The sequence below is a fragment of the Cydia strobilella genome, chromosome 3 (genome assembly GCF_947568885.1).
Source record: "Cydia strobilella chromosome 3, ilCydStro3.1, whole genome shotgun sequence".
NCBI classification, from domain to species: domain Eukaryota; kingdom Metazoa; phylum Arthropoda; class Insecta; order Lepidoptera; family Tortricidae; genus Cydia; species Cydia strobilella.
In genome coordinates this window covers 21,040,502-21,058,804 of record NC_086043.1, presented here as the reverse complement: position 1 = coordinate 21,058,804, position 18,303 = coordinate 21,040,502, and the positions used below count along the sequence as shown (strand labels likewise).

The 18,303-nt window shown below is 39.4% G+C and overlaps 1 protein-coding gene, 1 long non-coding RNA gene and 1 other non-coding gene across 3 annotated transcripts in view; 1 reads left to right on the top strand and 2 right to left on the bottom strand.

Moving 5' to 3' along the window:
• Positions 1 to 14,887, bottom strand: part of LOC134756113 (uncharacterized) — a 73,358-nt gene extending 58,471 nt beyond the window's left edge. Inside the window, exon 1 of the long non-coding RNA XR_010129104.1 lies at positions 14,715 to 14,887. This is a non-coding gene — a long non-coding RNA (uncharacterized LOC134756113). The remainder of the gene's footprint in view (positions 1 to 14,714) is intronic.
• LOC134756100 (zwei Ig domain protein zig-8-like) overlaps positions 1 to 18,303 on the top strand; it is a 660,767-nt gene that overhangs the window by 516,230 nt on the left and 126,234 nt on the right. The window lies entirely within an intron of this gene.
• On the bottom strand, positions 1,344 to 1,416 carry Trnas-gga (transfer RNA serine (anticodon GGA)). Its single transcript has one exon. It is a non-coding gene; the product is annotated as a tRNA-Ser (tRNA).

Below are 18,303 nucleotides of genomic sequence, written 5' to 3'. Positions count from 1 at the left end.
CTGTAAGGCGCTTTTATCGTGTAGGTACTTTTTAATGTTATATACTATACTAAAATAAGGAAAGAAGACAGTTTTATGTACAGCAACTGATGTGCCATCTCACATATAATTCCATACATCACAACGGCGTGTGCAGTGTATGCAGCGAACTTAAATACCGCTTTGTGTATATCACAGGATTGGTTCGGTAGATAAGTGAAAACAGCAGGGAAACTTTTAATCTAACGATTTACATTACATAATTTTGGACTGTATTTTCCAAACCTGGCAGTCGACAATTCGAGTCGCTCTTCGTTGGATGCGTTCCAGAGGGAAAGGCTGGTAATTGCCTCCTAAATCATAAAACAACTCTCATACTACACGCAAGCATCTGTTTCGTTGTTTAATATGCCACAAAAAGTTGTCTCCCAAACTTTTATCCAATAAAGATGATTAAAAAACGAATTCCTGAAGGACGCCGCTCTTGTTTTTTGTGATAGAGCTATCGGTGCAATTTCGCCGCGCCCCGCGGGACCGATCGGACGCCACTGTATACCGCTACTTATTTGCCTATTATTTGTCATGGGAGTATCTTTTATTGTTTTTGCAAGCTTTTTATTAACTTGCAATGTACCTATGTAAGTAAGTATGTATGTAATATGTAACTATGTTTGTAAGGGACAAATCTTGCAAGTTAAATTTGACCCACTTCCCGGTTTTCGATTAAGCTGAAAATTTGCATACAAATGTAAATCGGGTGACAATGCAATATTATGGGAGCATCGAGCTGATCTGATGATGGAGTCGAGGTAGTAATAGGAACTCTGTGATAAAACAACGAAACAGGGGCCTGGTCTTCGATTGCGGAGGTCAAGCTAAGCCTTATTAAAATCAGTAATTCCCGCAAAAAGTACACAATGTAGTAATTAAACTCGTTACCACTTTACAAAAATTATCCTCCGTTTGCTGAGCGGCATCAATTTGAAAATCTCTCGTAGACAAAATTTCCCCCGTACTTTCACAAGTCAAATTAAACTTTCCTGCGCAGTCATACGGTTCATAATCAAACAGTTTACAACTGAAAATGACTTTCAAGCGCTCGTTAAAACGGTGGAGCCGAACTATTTTGAAGTAAATTAACTTTTTGATCCCTTCCCGGTGGGAGCATAGTTGTTTCATTTTCATACTAATAAAAGGGGTTGCTACTTTCAACAGATATAATTACACAACATTGGGAACAAATCAAGTTATTTTATTAAATATTTTTGATTTGTGTTTTTTAAGTAGTCTCACTATACATATAAATTATTTATAAACCGAAATAGATGTCATATTATTGAAGAAAAAGTTACGAAGCCCTCCAGTGGTGAAGGCCGGATTCGAACCGGCGTCTTTAGCAATCCGGGCTAACGCCTTGAACCCCTAGGCCACCCCGCCACGACGGAACCGGTCCCAATTTCTCGACTCATCTTACTAAGACTAGGCTGTTTTGACCAACTCTGAGGGCAAGCAGCGCTTGCACCTCCTATACGAATTCCTTACGGAATTACGATATAGCGAGAGAGATTGGTGCTGCCATCTATACACAACTTTGGTAACAGATCAAATTATTCACATCAATCAGTCATCATCCAGTTATAAATTCTTTAATTTTGGGTTATCTGTTCTCGATGATTTCCTGTTTAAATTGCCTGTAGCGTGAAAGTCGTGCGTATTCGCCCCGCGGCTCATTACAATGTTTTTTTTTTTTTTTTACGTAAGAATTAACATTCGCTTTTCGATAAATAAAAATGTAGGGAAACCAGACTAATTAGGTACAATCATTGACATATATCTAAAGACGGGCCTTACGGGCAATAAGAATGGGGCCAGTACAGCGATGTCTAACGCCATAACGCGATTGGCTGATGAGTTCGCATCACGCGCGCGATTGGTCACAACTAGTTGCATTAGACTGCACAATTGGTTCGAATTCCTGAGTGACACCGCTTAACTACTTCTTACACCATTCTTAGTGAACGTTAAGGCCCGTTTTAGATATAATGTCTCCCTTTTGAATTGGAATAATAGATGCCGATCGCTTTAGTAATTCTTGATCCAATTCTTGGATATATATATCCGAATACCTACGATGCCAAAGCGAAACAATCCTCTGTATACCACTAACACAGAATAAGTAATAGTATTATCATACAGAACGGCCACGTACTGCCCCCACCCCGACTTGAATTACCTCACCCCGCGACAGAAAGCTGGAGGACTTCTGGCGTACTCTCAGTACTATTTTTAAGCAACTTACACTATGACGCATGACGCGTGTACCTATACAGACGTGCCGTTCACACATAAAAACGCAAGTGATTTTTGATGCATAGCGTGTCCGCCCTGTGCCACTACTCTGTGATGTTATACTTTCTGTCTCATACACTGTATATACCCTAAACCCCTAATAAAACGGTTAGTCCAAGTTTTGATTAAAGCTCCCATCCCAATTGACCGGACGATAGAACTAGCAAACTGTAGAATTACGTAGAATTATGTATAATTGTGTAGAATTCAGTGTCAACGCGCTAATGCCTGTTTGGTAACAAGTTGAGTTAAGGACGGAGATAAATCCTGCGGTGACCGTACGGCGCTAGGGTTGTCACTGATGAGAGCAAATGTATACTACTTATCTATAAAACTCGCGTGAGTAATTTGAGCATGCAATACACATGACATTTTAAATATTTGCATGTCTTTGTGACAAAACATGTAGTACTATATAAATATATAGTATAGTAGTTTTGATATCGCAAGTTAAAAATACTTGTAACCGTTTAAAAGATGTATATAATATGATGAATGGTCATTATAAGCAATGTATTTAGGGATAGCTTTAAGCCATAGTTATTAAGTTAGACTTAAGTTATATTGCAGTGCCAGGGTTTCATAGCTGAACCAATAAAATGTACCAACTTGTATAACCTATGAAAGCAATAAACACACTGATTACTAATCACTGAGACTCCAACAAATTAAAATGATTTTAAACGGGTCACTCACGTATTATTAAGTCGAATAGCCACCATACCTAGTTAGGTAAATTTTTTAGGGTTCCGTATCCAAAGGGTAAAAACGGGACCCTATTACTAAGACTCCGCTGTCCGTCTGTCTGTCTGTCTGTCTGTCACCAGGCCTGTTGAAATTTTCACAGATGATGTATTTCTGTTGCCGCTATAACAACAAAAACTAAAAAGTACGGAACCCTCGGTGGGCGAGTCCGACTCGCACTTGGCCGGTTTTTTGTATCATTGTCCCCGCTGTTGGTAGACCTTTTTAAAAAAAATCTTGACGTTTCAATCCATTTTCGAGGATCCTCTTCGACGAGCAATGACTGGCCTTCACCGAAAATGGATCGAACAATGATTAAATGAGTATGAGTATGAGTATGAGTATGAGTATGAGTATTAGTATGAGTATGAGTAACATGTCGAGCGTCTACTCGACTTAATAATACGGGAGTAACCTATTAAATATATATCAAACGTGAGTATAAATATTTACCGAAAGTTGTGCCTTAGAATTAGTTTTTTACACACCTTTATTTAGCTTCACTGCGTAAATCTTGTTACTTAAAATTGAACCACTTCCCGATGTCCATAGAGTTGAAATTTGGAGTACTTTCGTATTTCGAATAACAACGCATTTTTTTTTTTATAGTATAAATATTTACCGAAAGTTGTGCCTTAGAATTAAAGTTTTTTACACACCTTTATTTAGCTTCACTGCGTAAATCTTGTTACTTAAAATTGAACCACTTCCCGATGTCCATAGAGTTGAAATTTGGAGTACTTTCGTATTTCGAATGACAACGCATTTTTTTTTCGTATGGCTTTTTGTGTTACTCTACTTCAGAGATTTGCAGTTTGTAGATATTGTACCGCTTCCTTGGACAACACAATAAATAAATAAAACATTATAGAACATTTTTAAACAGATCGACCCAGTCTTACATAGTTAGCTATAGCTATAGTAAGCTTAGTGAGGCTTGTTATAGGTACTAGGCGAAGATATAAGGTGCGTTGGGATAAGATAGAAAGGGTTTTTCATGAGGGGTAAGACAAAAAATCGTCCGTATGCCGAAGCTTTACGAGCGACTTTTTATCCAAAAAAACCCCCGCATGAAAAACCCTGTCAATCTTACCCCAACGCACCTTATTGAAAATACTTACCTACGCCTTGACGCATTTCTGTTTCGCCTATGGTTGTCTAGTAACCGCCGAATGGGAGCCGTGGGTAAGGGGCCCACAATGGAAGACTCCACACGTCTGGAGGAGGGATTGTAGCGCATTCTAATCCTTCCCTCCTTCGGCGCGGAAGCCTCTGGGTGAACCAAGGCAGCCGGGGGACGCCGTGGTAGTAGAACGTTTGCGACCCCATGGCCCCCCCATAAACGGCAGTGCGGAGAATCGCCGCAGGGGATGTTAGTGGGTATTCTCCTCCCCTCCCTCTGACTAACAGAGGGAGCAGGAGGAGCGAGTCCCACATACCACCCCCCCCTTATGGGCTTCCCTGGCCCGGGGGTGAGATGCGTAAAGGCATTAACCCCTGCGAAAAAAAAAAATGATTGTCTAGTAGGGAATGCCTAGAGGCATTGTCTACCTGTCGTACTTCTCTTATCTGCAATGAAGTTTAAAAGCATTAATAAATATATAGAAAACATCCATAGGAGCAAATATCTGTGATAAACAGACAAATAAATGCCATTACCATCAGGATCCGAACCCGGGACCCCCTACTTCGTATAGGCAGGGTCACCGACTATGCTAAGAGACAGTTAAAACCTTGCTAATAACTTCCAATCTCTGCCAGTTCTGCCACCCACACATAGACAACCCTACGCCCGTCCTTTTCGCGGTGTTGTGCGATCTTACCGAACTTTATTATCCCCCCTCCCTACCGTCCTCCCACAAGGGCTTATGTAAATCTCCCCAGTGTGTACACGTCGTTATTTTAATGCTGAGCTTGGTGGTCGGAACTGCCTATTACATGCATACTTGAGACAAGTTTAACGGTTTTGTAAGTTTGTGACCTTGGCTATGAACCTGAAGGTCCAGGGTTCGAGTAACGATAGGGCCATAAGCAGGCGTGGCTCACTCCGCGATTTCGTCGCGTCGCTACAAGTACATGCGGTCCACGCCAATTTTGGTGTCTAGCCATAGTAGTTGCCGCGCAACGCTACGGAACGGACGCCTGCTCGCGCTTGCGCCACCTAACATATGTGTCGTAATAGATGCGTTTTGTTAGAGTGAATCTTCTGTACCTAGTCCTATTATTTATTATGTGCCATTAGCACAGAATAAGTAATAGTATTATCATACAGAACGGCCACGCACCGCCCGCCCCGACTCGAATTGCCTCGCCCCGCGACAGAAATCTGGAGGACTTCTGGCGTGCTCTAAGTACTATTTTAAGCAACTTACTCACACTATGACGCATGACGCGTGTACACACACACCGCACACACGTGTGTACACAAGTACGCGTGTGTTCACACATAGAAACGCGAGTGATGTTTGATGTATAGCGGTTCCGCCCTGTGCCATTAGTTAGCGTTGCTCATACTATTTTTAGTTAACCCGCTCACCCGCTCCGTATAATTGCGCCAGCAAGCGAACGCCCTTAACGGGGACAGGCGGTTTGGTGCAACCAACCCTTATTCTTTCATCCTCACAAATATTTAAGCGGGCCCTGTAAGAGTCCGGTCACAAAGGGTCCATGCATTATGTAGGCCAATAACGCTGAGTGGGTCCCGAAACGCTGCGGGTCTACTACACTAGAGTACCCTAGGTAATTATACTAATTATACACGTGTAATCATTTAAAAGCAGGGCTTATTTACAGTTTTAAAATGGTTACTTTAATGTGTCTTGTTAGTAGTTAATAATTGTTATGATAGGTATAGATGGAATCATATCAACTGAGCTAATGCACTTACTTGTACTAACAATGGCATTGTATTATTACAATACTATTATCTGCTTTTGTTCTCGTAGCCGCCAACTAGTTGCTTACAAAATAAGTTAGAAGTGCATTGCATGTATATTGAATTTTAAACCTTATTCCTTGTTGAATGGGGTTAAAATGGTCTAAAAACATGTTGTAGCAAATGGTTTTCTACAGAGTGCATTCGTTTTGGGTGTCGACGGTTGTAAAATGCAAATAAAGTTATGTTAGCCATTATTTAGTTAGTGTATTTTATTTTATCATAGGTAAGCGTGCTCCACCGTAGACCACATCATCACTTACCATCAGGTGGGATCGTATACAAACACCTGCCTATTCATCATAAAATATATATATATATATATATTATATTGTTTAATACACTAGCAGCTGAAAGCTGATGCGTGTATATCACTGCACTTGTTTTTTTTTTACTATTAGGTCTATTAGTGTTCATTTTGTTAGTTGTTTTAAGTGTTTGTTTTGTAGCCTATTGTTAAAAAAAATAGAGTCGTTAATCTATACTAACATTTCAAGGCGGTTATAATCTGCTTTTACTACGAAGTAGTTATCCTAATTTGTGGTTTACCATCAATGGCATTGTATTCTTGAGACTCTTTGAGTAAACAGGTAAGTGCATTAGCTCAGTTGATATGATACCATCTATAATATATACTTAATTATGTACCTACATATCTATACCGCGAGCAAGCTGCAATATCATTTTAACGCTTTAAACTCTCGCGTCTTGTACACATAATTAATGTCATTACCGGGTCTGACATTAAAAGCGCTGGTGGCCTAGCGGTAAGAGCGTGCGACTTGCAATCCGGAGGTCGCGGGTTCAAACCCCGGCTCGTACCAATGTGTTTTTCGGAACTTATGTACGAAACATCATTTGATATTTATACCAGTCGCTTTTCGGTGAAGGAAAACATCGTGAGGAAACCAGACTAATCCCAACAAGGCCTAGTTTCCCCTCTGGGTTGAAAGGTCAGATGGCATTCGCTTTCGTAAAAACTAGTGCCTACGCCAATTCTTGGGATTAGTTGCCAAGCGGACCCCAGGCTCCCATGAGCCGTGGCAAAAATGCCGGGACCACGCGAGGAAGATGATGATGACCGGGTCTGACATTAATTATGATTTTAACGCATCAAAATGTGTAACATACGGATCAATAGAAGACGTCAAACATGTTTACATTTTTACAATCTATTCACAAAAGATATTTTTTATACTTAGTCTGCAGGAAATCACTTTATAAAATTATTTATATTTCTTAAATTAAAAAGACTCGTTATTTTCCAAATACAGTCCCGCCATCTTGCGTAAACAAATTAAATTTATTCCGAGCAAAACTCACCAACATTCTAATACAATCTTCATTACGACAATTTTCATAATCCTCTTTATCTCTGCCACAGCAATATAAACTTTATACGTAACACTTAAAGTTGATATTGTTTGTCATAATTCAACACATTACTGTACTCTTGGTAAAGAAAGACTTAAGTTTATAGAGAAATTGTGGGAGTTAAGACCTACTGTGAACAAAGTCATGATGCCAGTTACTCAGCAGCTAAATAAAAACCGGCCAAGTACGAGTCGGACTCGCGCACCGAGGGTTCCGTACATTACGCAATTTAAACAATGTATTTTTTATGTGAAACGTGCGTGAAAGGTAAATTGCGATTTACGATTTATGACGTATTTAAAAAAAACTTACTCTTCTCGTTCAAACAGTAGTTCATTATAAATTATTTTCATAAAGGTGTTCATTAATATACAGTATTATTTAAATAATTTAAACAAGTTTATTCCAACCAACAGAATCTGAATTATTCACCAAAATGTTCCATTTCAAAACGTGTGGAATAATAACTATAATAACTTCGTTAATTACTTCTAAGGTACGTTTTGTTTTACATCGCAACAGAACAAAGCAATTATTACTAAATCTGAGCTACGGGAATTTGGATAACTTTCTAATACTATAATGAGTCTAGGAGGCCGCTTCTAATATAACAATTTGTTATGAATTTGAACTGGTTTTGATGCGACCTTGATCCTCTTGATGTTTCGCGTATCTCACGCACGACTTTCGCTTCATTTCGCACGCACCAATAGGAGGCCATTTAAAACTTACATTTGACATCAAAATAATAACTAAAAGATGTCACCTTGGTTCTCACGGCCGTATTCGAACAAAAACGTCACTTTTGACACTGACAGATCGGTATCGTATCGCTGTGACATCTTATATGAGTATGAGTATGAGTATAAGCATTGTTCGAATACGACCATCATTCATCCGTGCGTCTCGCTCGCGCCAATACAGTCACGTACAGAGTAGTACGAGCGAAATAAACAAACGACATCATTTAGATATCATTTTGATGGCAAGTCTTCGTTATTCAAGGTCGTATCAGAATAAGATCAAAACCGTAACAAATTCTTAAATCAGATTCAAGCTCTAGATTCTAGGTAATGAAGAAAGTCCGTCTGTGTCAAAATGACTTTGTAACAACCCAGAGATGATAATTATTTTATTTATACCCAGTATAATTATATTCTTTTTCAGTATCAACGAAATTAAGCTCTAAAGCCAAAATTGTTTTTCATTCGAATATATATATTTTATGTGCCTGTATAGGATTTATCTTATCTTATCTTATAGTTTCGGGGGCCCTTACGGATACACTTCGACCCATAGGGATCTTTTGTGCAGTTACCCCCTAGGAAAGATCCGTCCGCTACTCAAGAGCTTTCCCCACCATCTCCATATGCCGGATGATGGACCTTATGGGTAGCTTTTTGAATTCCTTTGGTACCAGGTAGCCTGTTCCAAAGTCTTTCATTCTTTGTCTGGCGAGGGCGTGACATTCACACATAAGGTGTTCTATTGTCTCTTCCTCTTCGCCACACATACGACAATCGGTGTTGTCAGCGTGCGCCATCTTGGCCAGGATTCCCTTGACCCCGTAATGGCCAGTAAACACCCCCGTTATTATTTGGTTGCCGTTTGCTAAGTTTCCAAAGCTTTTTGCTCCAACCAGAGTCTACCCCTTGTATAAAGAGCTTTGAGTGCTTTAGACCTGTATAGGATTAGTTTGATATGTATATACCTTTTGTACCCCTAAGTTATGTAATATTAAAACGTTAGATCTAAAAACATGTTAATGATACGTACCTATACCGTATACGCGTAGTTATTAATATACACCGTGGGCTGGTAAAACCCGACAGATTTTAAAGAGTGTAGTTATTATTGACTGCATTTAAATACTAAAATGTCATACAAAGTTTTCTGAAATCGGTCTTGTTTTAGATATAATGAAATTCTTGTAAAAATTTGTTTCTGTAATTACCTTGGTGAAGAACGCCTTTTTGGCTGAGACGCTGCCACTATAATGTGACTTTTTTGCGACGAGATATAAAAAGAAATAAAGTGTCGTGTGCAGAAAACGTAAAATAATAAAATTTGCCGAATTTGACCAAAACATATAACAATTCTTGCTTTTTATGACTTGTGTGGTTTAAATCTGTCGGGTTTTACCAGCCCACAGTGTATATGTGTAATCATTTAGGGACCGTTACCTTATTGTCGATGGCGCTTACGCCATTATTAACGATGCTTCAATATAAATACAATGCCGAGCGAAGTTGTCGACGATAAGGTCCCTTTTCATAGAAAATGCCCCATTTTTCAGGTACTATACTTTTCAGGGTAGCTAAACCCAAAAACATTGTAGCGTATTCTGTTTTAATAACCTGATATGGTTTTTTTTTTTTTTTTTTGTTTTTTTTTTTTTTATGAAATAGGAGGCAAACGAGCAGACGGATCACCTGATGGTAAGCGATTACCGCCGCCCATGGACACCCGCAACACCAGAGGGGTTGTAAGTGCGTTGCCGGCCTTTAAGATGGGAATACGCTCTCGTAACACGGCCTAATTTCTGCAAAAACTGCAGAAACTGAAAAATGCCGAAAACTGAAACTGAACTTCGATCGGACACTATCGTTAAGTCATTTATGATAATATATAGGTGCATGTCCAGCACGATGCACAAGCATTATAACATATTCATGAGCTGCAGTGGGTCAGGTATTTCCGTCGCGACGTCCTTGTGGTTATATCCAGCCATCTTGCTCATAAACTATTTTTAAAATCAGCCTTTTATTAATACCTAAGGTCAGCTTTAAAAAGCTTTTACCTGCATCGTTAAACTTAATAAAAGTTTTTTCTACTCGTCGAGTATAATCTGTGTATTACAACGTCGCATGCAACACTACAACCTTACTCTTTTTAACGTTGGATAGTCTATGGCACTTCCGACTCAAGCATAAGAATTTTATCGATACGGTTTAGTCAATTATAAAAATTTTGAAAATAGAACTTCATACATTTCGATAAAATATTTCTTGTTTAAGGAGACTCGATTCAATGCAAATTAGCCTACTTAAACACGCGGCTGCGTCGCATCTGCTTTGTGATTGGTTAGCCAACAAAAACATTTTATTTTATGTTGTAGTAGAAACAATTGCTTCATACGTCAGAAACGCGCATGTGACACCCTTCATATAGCAACATCCATACCCTACGAAAACCGCTTTGCGGTGCTTGTTAGTCTCCATAGGCTACGGTGGCCAAAATCGAGAAAAAAACTGTCTTAAAATTGAATTTAGCAAGGAGCAAGTACCAGGGCCTCATGAGTTACGAGGTGTCGTTGACCAACCCGCCGGGAGCGCCGGGCCGGCGGCCAGGGCACGTACGAGTATGAAGGTATCGCGGGCTGCGGCAGCTCGCGTATCTTAGCTGTATACTTTTGGTTTGTTTACCTATATGATTCTACTAATTGAAAGTATTATTATTTTTATCTCGTAGAAAAAGTATTGTATACAATAGTGATATAATCAAGCTTTTCAATCTCGTACCTTAACTTAAGCAACTCAGCAAGCTTCGTTGCTTAAACACGGTACTCGACTGAAAAGCTCTCTATTATATCACGATTGTATAAAATACTATAATGGCTGTGCGGTGGGTTATTTTAAATACAAAATACCAACCATTTTTAATATATGAATAACCTTTTTTAATGTCATCAAAAATTAGAGTTTTGAATGATTCACGGTTAGTTTCACTAGACTTATATTGACCGGGATATAGACCGTGATTACCTTTTGTATTATTTGTGAGCTCCCGATATTTCGACGCAGTTACATGCATCATGTTCACGGGTGACTGAAGATAGCGGGTGGGTGTCAAAGTTGTGTAGACAGCGCTCTGTCTACCCTCATTCTTGCGCGTCGGCTGCGTTCACTTTCAACGTTACCAACGGTACGGATGGGCAGTCCGGTGGCTCCAGTGGTGGCTAACATTTGGATGGAACACTTTGAGCACCTAGCCCTTTCTGCGCCCCTAGTTCCCGTTAAAATTTGGAAGAGGTACGTGGATGATGTGTTCTGCATAATTAAGGGTGGTAAACAGGAGGCTGAACTGATGCTAGGACACCTTAATAGCATGCACCGATCTATGTCGTTTACATTGGAAATGGAACAAGAAAGGAGTATTGCGTTTCTGGATGTGAGACTGAATGTTACAGGTTGTGGCATGCTGGGACACTCAGTCTATAGGAAACCGACTCACACGGACCGCTATTTACACGCGAGCTCGCACCATCATCCCAGACAGTTAAACTCGGTTGTGGCATCACTGACTAATCGAGCACACGCTCTGTGTGACTCGCTACATCTAAACCAGGAGCTGAACCATGTTCAGAGTGTCCTGAGGATGAATGGCTACAGAGTTAACATGGACAAGCGGGACACAAAAACCAAGCGCCTTACTCATCGCGTTGAGAGACAGCCAGCGTTTATGCCGTACGTCAAGGGTGTGACAGACAAGATATCAAAAATACTAAATAACTACTCTGTAAAAACTATCTTCACCCCGCACAGGAAAATTGCACAATTTCTGCGGTCGCCCAAAGACAATTTTCCCCTGGAAAAACCTGGTGTATACAAAGTTGAGTGCAGCTGCGGTAGTTCGTACATTGGGCAGACCAAACGCACTATTGCCTGCAGAATTAAAGAACACATTGCTGCGGTCAAGAACAATGACGTTCGCAAGTCAGCTATTGCTCAGCATCTCCTTGAGTCGGGTACAAATCACTGGATCGAGTTGCATAGTCCCAAGGTCATTTCGACAGAACGCCACTATATACCAAGATTGGTAAGAGAAGCCGTTGAAATTCACAAATACAAAAATTTTAATCGTGAAGATGGGTTTAAACTGTCAAATGTGTGGAATCCTGTGATTTGTTTGGGTAAAAAACCAGTGATATCCGAATCAAACACGCGTAGTGACACCGTGAGTGTAGTGTGTTTGGACAGACCAACGAGTGTGAACGCGACCGGACCAACAAGTGTGAATGCGACCGTTGGTAACGTTGAAAGTGAACGCAGCCGACGCGCAAGAATGAGGGTAGACAGAGCGCTGTCTACACAACTTTGACACCCACCCGCTATCTTCAGTCACCCGTGAACATGATGCATGTAACTGCGTCGAAATATCGGGAGCTCACAAATAATACAAAAGGTAATCACGGTCTATATCCCGGTCAATATAAGTCTAGTCATCAAAAATATTTATATTTTATGAATTTAAATACAGTTACTACTAAAGATATTACTTACTTATTAGAATCATGTCCATATTTAAATACAAAGACCATATTACAACCATCTATTTTTATACCACATTTGAAGCATTCCATGGGCTGTCCCGCACAAACTCATTTTATTCCGTGTATCAGAATTCATTTTTAGGGTTCCGTACTTCAAAAGGAATAAAACGGAACCCTTACAGAGTCACTTTCTTGAGTTTCTCGCCCGTCCGTCCGTCTGTCAAGACCCTTAATCTCGGGAACGCGTTGAAATCGAGTTGAAATTAAAACCATATACTCAGGTCTCCCGCCCCTTGAAGGTGTGAAAAACTCAAACTTCTAAGTTAACGTAAAAAAATACAACCGTTTTAGCCGCAAAAAAAGTATATTTCAACACTCTCGAGGGAATCAAAATATTTATAAGGTACCTCCCGTTGACCTAGAACTATAACATTTGGCAAGTAATATCGTCTTACACTACAAGTACAAGGAAAACTCTGAAAACTATTAAAAAATTCTACTCGCACTTGGCCGGTTTTTCAGTATTTTAAAGCTATGATTATTTTTGTCACAAAGAAGCTATACCTGCAAATTTTCAAAAAAATCACGATTGTAATGGACAATGGTAGATGGGGGGTTTCAGAAAATGGTAAATGGGTACACTTATAACATATGCCCAGATAACTATACTATTTATCTGGGCATATTTATAAGTGGGCATATCCATTGGATACCATTGGTCACAAACCCAGACTTACACATCTAACCATAGTTAGAATAGGATCGTCTCTCAGTTAGATATGTACGTTTCTAATAACCCCTTAAAACTTTTCAATATGGTCACCTCAAGCACATACCCAAGTACACTGTAATCCCCTCACACTAGATCTCACACAGGTCCTACACGGTAGCACTCTCAATTCCCACTGTAGATCAAGTGCCTTTGATTACGTTGTCTTTGATACGGTATGGCCAATCTACTGTTAAGTGTGGATCTAGATATGCGGTCTCGAGATTGGTATTGGCTCATCTAGTGTATGAAGCTATACATATACAGAATGTCCTTAGCCATTGGACAAAGCCGAAATGTACATATGCATCAGGGTATTTATAACCAGTATACAAAGTATCATAACAACCGGTGTAGCGGTTACAAAGAAATTAACAAATTACGATTTTTTACTTTGGAGCAGCCTCTGTATGTGTTGGTAGCTCCTGAGGTAATAAATAGTATGAAACCTTCTTCGACCTTTTTGATAATCTTTTTAGGGTTCCGTACCCAAAGAGTAAAAACGGGACCCTATTACTAAGGCTCCGCTGTCCGTCTGTCCGTCCGTCTGTCCGTCTGTCACCAGGCTGTATCTCATGAACCGTGATAGCTAGACAGTTGAAATTTTCACAGATGATGTATTTCTGTTGCCGCTATAACAACAAATACTAAAAACAGAATAATATAAATATTTAAATGGGGCTCCCATACAACAAAAGTGAGTTTTTTTGCTGTTTTTTCCGTAATGGTACGGAACCCTTCGTGCGCGAGTCCGACTCGCACTTGGCCGGTTTTTTACTTCGGAGCAGCCTGTATGTGTTAGTAGCTCCTGAGGTAATAAATAGTATGAAACCTTCTTCGACCTTTTTGATTATCTTTTTTATTTATGCCACTAATAAGATTCTCCTGTGCTGACGGCTCCTGTGCTGCCCCCTATACGAGTAGTTCATGCACGCTCCCTATACATGGTACACAAACTACATTGTATTCACAATGTCAACTTTTGCAAACCTTATTTACCAACTTAACACGAAAAAAACTGTATAAACAAACAAAAATCAAATAAACACAGTAATGAAACTTTCAGCTGCACGAAACTTATAATACCGTGAAATAAAGTATCTTTGCATAAAAGGCTTTTGCTTCGCTCTTTCCATACTTTCACATATCTCTTCCGAATTTATATTGAAAGCATCTCGAAACTCGCCCGGCTTCGTAAGTTAGGTTGAGGATACACGGCCCATTGCGTCTTTTTTTTTAATCAGCATTCTATCGCCCACTGCTGAGCATAGGCCTCTCCTCGAGTACGCCACTTATCCCGGTCCTGAGCCAATCTCATCCAGAAGTGACCCGCAGTCTTCCGAATGTCGTCCACTCAACGAGCCAACGGACGCCAGGCACTCCTTTCGTCTGAAAGCGGCCACCATTCCGTTAACATTTTGGCCCACCTGCCATCACTCTGTCTGGCAACATGTACCGCCCAGCTCCATTTAAGTTTGGTAATGACGTATCCGACGTATTTCGTCGACGTATTGTAAAGCAGCGTTATGGAAACTGTTTATGAAATCGTACATTTTTTTTAAATGATGAATAGGCAGGCGTTTGACCACGATCCCACCTGATGGTAAGTGATGATGCGGTCTACGGTGGAGCACACTTACCTATGAGATACCTATTAACTCTTGCCTTGAAGAGCCCCAGATTGTACTCGTGCGGAAACACAGACTCGGGCAGGGGGTTTTATTATAAAACATAGTCCCGCACTGCGTCTGTCTGTGTGTATGTATGTTCGCAATAAACTCAAAAACTACTGAACGGATTTTCACTTATCAATAGAGTGATTCTTGAGGAAGGTTGTATAACTTGTTAAGGTTTTGTGTAACCCGTGCCAAAGATAGATATAACTCCGTAATAGATAGATACAGTCTAAGGAAAAAACGTGGCTCGAAAATCAAGAAAATTTGATTCTCGTTCAGAGGGCGCTACTAGTTTTGGCCTACAGTCGTATAGATGGCGTTGACGGTTTCGTTTGTTATTTAACAATTTTAACGCATATCAGTGAAAGAACATGGGTCAAAATCATAAAAATAATTAATGCAAATAAAAAAAATCATTTATCTATATTTAAATACATTCTATCGTATTTTTATAAATCTTCATTTTTAGTTTTAAGGTACAATAATTTTCATGGTCCGTTGTCTGACATAGTCTTTAGCGAGGAGTTCTATTTTAATTTAACTGTTTGATAATGGTTTTTAATTGGTTTTGACACTACCCTTACGATCGTCTTGGTGAATGGCACGGGTCTCATGCCCGACTTTCATTTCATTTCTTATGCACCAATGGGGTTGGCAACTGTCAAAGGTTTGCAGAGATGGCGCCATCATAGCTTGCCCTTTCTATGAGATTTGGCTTAAAGGGCTGGCATCCAGGGCATTAAAAAAACTAAAATTTGACACAATTCTAGGGATTGACAGGGCAAGCTATGCTGGCGCCCTCTGCTAATTATTTCGACCGGCCAACCCGATTAGTGTGACCGATTTTCTGTGCGAGGAGTGTCTTTTCAAAAAGGTTTATTTGTCTATGAAAAACCATACACAAATAAGCCTTGTGAAAACACACATAAGGCTTATTTTTGTATGGTTTTTTCATAGAGAAATAAACCCTTTTGAAAACACACTCCTCGTGTAACTTCTTACTAATCAGCTGATTACTGGTACTTTTTCGTGCTTCTGTATAAAAATATGTTTAATAAAAACCGGCCAAGTGCGAGTCGGACTCGCGCACCGAGAGTTCCGTACTTTTTAGTATTTATTGTTATAGCGGCAACAGAAATATATCATCTGTGAAAAATTTAACTGTCTAGCTATCACGGTTTATGAGATACAGCCTGGTGACAGACAGACAGACGGACAGACGGACAGCGGAGTCTTAGTAATAGGGTCTCGTTTTTACCCTTTGGGTACGGAACCCTAAAAATGGAAACTATAGGTCCAGATTAAGCAATTACTGTAGCAATACTTTTTTATCTAAATTTCAAGAACGTAACTAAACGTAAATTTCAACGTGGTAACGCGGCTAGTGTGATGGGCACCTTTGCGCCAGGGACAACTCGGGGGGGACTTTTTGACTAGGCTTAAGTTTAGTCATAAATAAATGGTTAGAAATTTCAAGAATAATTATTTATTGCCGACGACGACTTTCGAAAAATATAAACGTTTAACTTTTCTCGATTTTATGATTATTGTAAATTATTTTCAATAATGGTAATGAAAATGGTGACTACGAGTGTATGTAGAAGCGGCCATCCCCTTTCCTCTTAATCCAAAACACAAAAACAACATTATTTCTATGACACCTACTGAATCATTTATTGCATTTTTCACAGCAGCCATACCCTCGTCAGCTCTAATATCTCCCAATATGGCCGCCGAGCCGTCGCATCACTCGCAGCCTAATAACTGCCTGGGGCCTACCACGGAACACCGAAATCGAAATTCTGTTATCTTTCTCTCTATTACTCTTTCATATTTGAACGACAGAGAGGTAGATACCGAAATTTCGATGTTCGTGTTTTGCAGTACGCCCTCTGATGATGCCTCCGTAATATTGTTGTCAAAGTGTCCTTCAGAAATAATTGTTTTTGTCCAACAATCGTGTAACAGTGACGTGTGAGATGGAAGTAATTTCTTGTTTTTCTCGGTAATAAAATAGTGTTGAAAGGAAAACTAAATAAGGAAGTTTCCTGTTTGTAATGTTAATTTTGGTGCTAGTGATAACTGGGCATTTTCACTTAAAGGCCGGGAACGCACTTACAACCCCTCTGGTGTTGCTGGTGTCCATGGGCGGCGGTAATCGCTTACCATCAGGTGATCCGTCTGCTCGTTTGCCTCCTATTTCATAAAAAAAAAAAGTGTACCATTTACTTTTTTAGAGGGCTATCGATTTAAAAAGGAAAAAAAATGTGTCCCCAAAACAATTTCAGTTTTGTAACGCATTTTCACATACATTTTGTATGGACCGTTACAAAACTGACACCCAAAATTTGTATGAAAAACTAGGGACACTTTATTCTCACTTAATAGTACTCGTCGCCTTTTTGATTTTTAGATAGTGAAACATATCGTCTAATCTAATCTAACCTATCAATCGGCAAAGTATAGTAAGCGAAATCAAATTGGTAACAAATACCTACATATCTGTAACTAATTAAAATAATGCGTTGAAGTGGGAACATATTAAAGAAAACTGTAATTAAAGATAACACAATATTCGCCTTTCGTTCGTTGTCATAATATAATACACAATCATAATGGTATAGGATATATTAAGTAATAAGTATATACAGTGTAGAAATAGTAGATTGTGTCACAAGGGAGCAAAATGACATATTTACGGCGAGGGCGTACATTGGATCCTGAACGAAGCGAAGGATTCTATAATTGAATCCTGAGCGTAGCGAGGGATTCTAAAATAGAATCCTGAGCGTAGTGAGGGATTTAAGCGTTAACGCCCAAGGTGAAAATAATTTTGCTACCATGTGACACATACTGCTTTTCACATCACCTATGAGGAAATTATTATGTTCCAAAATATTATTTAACCAAAAAAATAGTATGCAAAAAAGAAAAAAAAAGTGGTGTCCTAGAACAGAAAAATGCCACTTTGATCCCTCTTAGCGGGGAAGAAAAGTGCCACTTTGATCCCTCCTAGCGGGGAAGAAAAAGCCCTTTTTCGAATAGGTGATGTGAAAAAAATATGGTAGGGTTAAGTGCCTTAAAACTTAAAACCTTAACTTAGCTCATTTTACTTAAAGGAAATATTCTTTTATTTTTAAAAAGAAACACAACTTAAGAATATTTTTAGTCGTGCGAATTTTTTTTTTTTTAATAAAATGTTTCC